The sequence below is a fragment of the Mauremys reevesii genome, linkage group 1 (genome assembly GCF_016161935.1).
Source record: "Mauremys reevesii isolate NIE-2019 linkage group 1, ASM1616193v1, whole genome shotgun sequence".
Taxonomy (NCBI): domain Eukaryota; kingdom Metazoa; phylum Chordata; order Testudines; family Geoemydidae; genus Mauremys; species Mauremys reevesii.
In genome coordinates, this window is record NC_052623.1 from 304,540,610 (window position 1) to 304,545,956 (window position 5,347).

A 5,347-nucleotide genomic window follows, 5' to 3' on the forward strand; every position below is an offset into this window, starting at 1 on the left:
TTCATCCCAAAGTGGGTATGCTACCTGGGGTGATGTGAAATGCTTCAGCTAAATCTAACCTTTCAAGGGCTTGACAAACCTGGCAAACCTTATACAGATTTCAACATATCAGGGCTGTAAAAGCCAGGCAGGGAATAGGAAGGGAAGGAAGAAGAGTGGCATAAATCAAGAACAACTCTCTGGAAATTATATTGCCTACAAGAATGAGTACAGGGCATTGAGAGCCCAGACTTCTTGAATTATATTCACATTTGCCACTGACTGAACTGGATAAAAGTTTGGGCATATAGATATCACTTTACAAACATTAATTGGATAGTTCTGACAATGTCTCTATAGAACAGATAAATAATATTATCCTCATTTTACAGTTAGGGAAACTGAGGCTCCGAGACCTGCCAAAGATAATACAGCAACTCAGTGTTAGAACCAGTATTAGAACTCTGGTCCCATGATTACTAAACACATGACTAATCCACTACATAACAACACCTCACTGACAAGCTGTTTAATTTTCCTGTACCTCACCTTTCAACAGCTGTAAAATGGGACTGATGCTACTTTGTTATCTAGCCTGCCAGGGTAGCCACTCCACGACTCCTTTGCTTAATGGAAAACTGGAATTCACTTTGTTCTCATATTCTGACTTAGGGTACGTCTACATAGCAAAAGCCTGAGTTAACTTGAATCCAGCTAGTGCAGGTAACAATAGCAGCAAGCTTCAGTGCAGGTAGTGCAAGCCTGACACTCATCCTGTGTATGTATTCTACTCACTCCGAAGCCCATGCTGTGCTAACTTTTCACCTCTGAGTGCACATGTAGATCAGTTGTCAGGTCACTGACTCTATGGTCCTGATTTTCAGGAAGGTCTCAAGCCAGCCTTCAGTACTGCAGGCCCAGTTTGAGGCTCACAAATCAAATATCTGAAATAAACCCTGAGAATAGATTAAAAAAATCATTTTCAAAGTTGTTCACAAAATCCTGTTAACAGGTTATAAATAAATAATAACGGCAAGTGCCATTACAGAGAAGGCTCCATACTGATTTCCAGTCCTGTTTTTACTCTTTCATAACTTTCTGAAATTCTCACCTTTCATGCTGATATTTTTCAGGCTTGGTATTTTATTAATGGTACATTTTGGGAGAAGTTTGAGCAAAAACATTTCAGATATTTGTATATAATAAAAAATATAGTATTATATAAGATAAATAGTTGCAACCTATTGCAGCAAGTGAGGTTTAGGTTGGAAAAACTTCCCAACTGTCAAGGTGATTAAGCACTGGAATGAATTGCCTAGGGAGGTTTGGACTCTCCATCACTGGAGATTTTTCAGAGCAGGTTAGACAAATACCTGTCAGGAATAGTCTTGATAATACTTAGTCCTGCCATGAGTGCAGGGGACTGGACTAGATCACCTCTCAAGGTCCCTTCCAGTCCAATGATGCTATGATTTTTGAATAGCTATACAGTTGAAATGGTTGAGATTTGAAAGCTGGAATTTCGTAGGGACATAGCTCTCTATAAGGATCCATGCACAACCTTGTTTCAGAGTAATTGGTTTTGATTTGACCAAATCATGAAAATTTAATAATTCCCTACTGGGCATGCATAATATTTCATTAAGCTTGTTAAATTACATCAAAGTCACAATTAATTTAGCTGTGCAGTGGTTTATATCATTGTCAGAATGACTACAAACTGTCCAGGGGAAACTAAAGTTTTGGCAAATGGGATCCACTCCTGTGTATGGATAAGCTCTTGAGAATTTTCTAAGCACTTCTGGAGCAAACTTCCTGTATTGCTGTGCAGCATTTTAGCTTCAGCTCTGCAGAGTTAGGAGCACTGAATTGAGGCATGCAGGTAAGTTACTTTCCAGATCTAAAGTCTTCAGTAACAGGAGTGTAGTTTCAATCCTGAGGGCTTAATGAGCCATTGAAGCATACAGGTAAGTGGAGAGTTCCTAGGCTCCGCAGAGGCAGAGCTCCTCAAGGCCTTTGGATGGAGACTCTGCAGCAGTGATACATGAAGATAAACTCCTGACCAAATGCTAAATTCCTCAAGTGCAGGAGTTTAGCTTTGATGCTGGTCTGCCAAGAACCTATGCTAATGCTGCTATGTTCACTCTATTATACTTCATTATATTATATAGTATATTGTGTAAGGTACTTCTTCACTGCAGAGTTAGCCTGGGTGAGCTGCATCTGGGTTAGTCTAGTTTGGGTGTGAGCAGCCAAACTGCATAACTGTACCTGAGTTACTGTGCCCTTATTGCTGCTACACTTTGCCATGTACATTGCTAGAACATCTGGGAATCCCATGACGCTTTGTGCTGCAGTATGCTGAACTCCAGCAACTTCCTGTGGGGAGGAAAAGCTCCAAGAGCGGGGAACTGCCAGAACTTTTCCCTGCTGCCTCCCCACTGCCAGAGCCTTTCACTGCAGCGCAGAAAGGCTCTGGAAGCAGGGAGGCAGTGGGACTACACTGCTAAAAATTGCTGTGTAGACGTGGGAGGCTTGGGCATGTAGTGTGCTGTGTTGGGTATCTACTTTACGGTTTTGGCATATCTCTCCTAAACAGTGCCTCATTATCTACACTGCCATTTGTACACATGCTAGCTAGGTATGCTGTGCTTGTACTCTATGTGCCACTGTAAGTGTAGACATAGCCTATGATTCTTTCCCAGTGAATTGTGGGGACAACTTCTCTGTCCTTCTAGGCATGTGGGGGGGATTATGTGAAGGCATTGGATGACTATCAGCAACTAAATGACTTAGCCCCATCCTCATTGCAAAGCGTGTGTTAACAGCCCAACTGAAAATGAAACCAAAGCTCTAATCCATATGCGCAACCATGCCCAGTACCCTGTGTTGAAAGCACCACCAAACTCAGATGAGAGGTTTTTGTGCATGGATGGGAGGCGGGGTTAGAGGCAATGCTTGAGGAAGAGCCCGGACTAACTTCGTAGTATAGACATATATTAAGTATGGCATTATTTGTATTTGTTTTAAATTACTCTTGCAGACTTTGTCCAGTACCCTCAGAGCAGTGTACTGCAAGAGGCTACAAATACTCTTGAGGCTACAGTGAAATACTATGATATTTTAATTGAGAAATAGTATGTGATCATATTATAAACAACTGTACTATAATGCATATGTAGAAAGCATTTTTTTGTGACAGAATCTCCATGATAAGTACAAAGATGTTCTGATACAATTTGATGGGAATTATGTATTGCTGGTTTGGCTGGTATATGTGAGACTTTCTTGCAGGAAAGAAGACACATATTTCTGCAGGAGAGAGAGTGCTATACCCTATCAGGAATCCTTGATGGTTAAGAGAAAATATAGGGGTAATAAAATGTAATGCAAATAATCCATTAAAAACTCTGAGTCCGGGTAGGGTAGCATTAGTGTTTCTAGGCACAAAGAACATTTTAGAAAGTCCCCATTACCTCATCTCTCTTTCTGTTGTCTCTCTCTTTCATCTATCTATCCCTCCACTTTTGGCTCTGCAAAATGACACATCAGTTTGAGAACCTGAGTCTGCCAAAGGGGAGTGTTGTGTGGTGGCAGAAAGCTCCCATCACATATGCCAACGGGAGCTAGGCCAGTGTATCTGTGGGCTAGATGTGGCAGAGTGTAAAGAGCATTTAAATTATTTAACGTTTATGAAATTATGATTTTTGGTGGTGACATTTTATCCACAACTCTTGGAGGTTTACATTGGAGAAAACTGCACAGGTAAGATGCTGAGTCTTGCATTTGGACTGGATGAGATAGCCCTACTCCCTGATTTGCTGGTGATGTCATGTTTTATTCATGAGTATTTTTTATGAATGCATTCAGAGACATATTAGGTGATTTCTAAAAGAATTTTCCCAAGTGCTGACTTGTGTGTTTTTAGAGACTTTCAATGTATCAGCCCCCTAATGGGAGTTTGAACTATGCAAGAAAGGCAAGGATAAATCTTTCAATGTGGACAGATTCATGAGGGTTAGTTGGTAAGGCAGCTAGCTACCTGTCTTGCTCAACATCACATACCCTCCTGGGAAGACTTGTATCTCCAGGCTTTTTAAAATGATAAAAATAAGTCTGTCTATTATTATTTATATTACAATAGCATCTAGAGCCTCCCCTCCCCATAGGATCAAGTTAGGCTCTGTTGAAGTCAATGGCAACCCCCTCCTGACTTCAGTAGGGGCAGGCTCTCACCCAAAGTGCCCCAGGACACATAAGGAGCCTTTGCAAGAGCTAGGAATTGAACACACTTCTTGTGAGTCCTAAGCTAATGCCTTAACAATAAGGCCATCCTTCTTCTCACCTACCTGAAGATATAGATGAGTCCACTATTGGGGTGATTATTGTTATTTGGTGTGGTAATGCCTGGAGACGCCAGTCAGGCATCATGGTCCAATTATTGTTCAAACACCTATTAAAAGACAGTCCTTATCTGGAGGAGCTTACAAGGAAGTACTGTAACAGGAGAGATATTTTGCTGCTGCTTAAAGTAAAAGAGTTCATATGAGTTTGGTGATCCCCTTCAATCCACTTTATTAATCTTGGGAACAGATTTTTGGCTCTCTTTGTGTTTTTTAACTAAGAAATTATTGTAGGATTGTTGCCAAGTTTTCTTTTATATATCCTCAAACAATGAGAATCAGACAAATTCAGTCATTGTACCAAAATATTTTCATCACCCTAGAAAGCACCTTCAGATTGCTGAGGAGTATTAATAATGTAGTATTGATTTTATTAGCTAATTGATACAAATGTTTAAAAAGTAAACTAGATGTAGCAAGCAAATATAAATGCCCAGGAGAGAACTGTTTGTGAGATCATGAGATTGAAGCAAGATCACTTCTTTGTTTCTTATAGATCATCCATCTCTAACCTAGTAACAGAGGCATCTTTCCATAATGATACAAGCAACAGGGGCCCGATGCCCATCTCAGCTACAAAGGTGGACACCAGGAGTAGTTCCTTTGGAGGTACTCTCTCTGGATTAAGTGAGGTGAAGATTTTGGCCAGGTTTTAAAATATTAAAACGCTGAGGATGGGAGGTGATTACATCTACTGAGTCTTGATATAAAACAGCGTAATCCCCCCTCTCCCTCCCATCTTCTTGTAGAAAGAAGCTTGCAATGGCAGGGAGCTAGGGCGAGTATGACCCGTGCCCTGTAGCTCCCCCAGCCTTTGCTCCATACCGGGTTTGTTTGAGCCAGTTTCGGAACCCGCTGGTTGTTGCCTGGACTTTGACACGTCGCTGCCCCGCGGGAGCATTTCCCCCAAGCCGGGATCGCTGCTGCCACTCCCAGGGGAGGGCCGGGGGGAGGGGGGCAGCAGG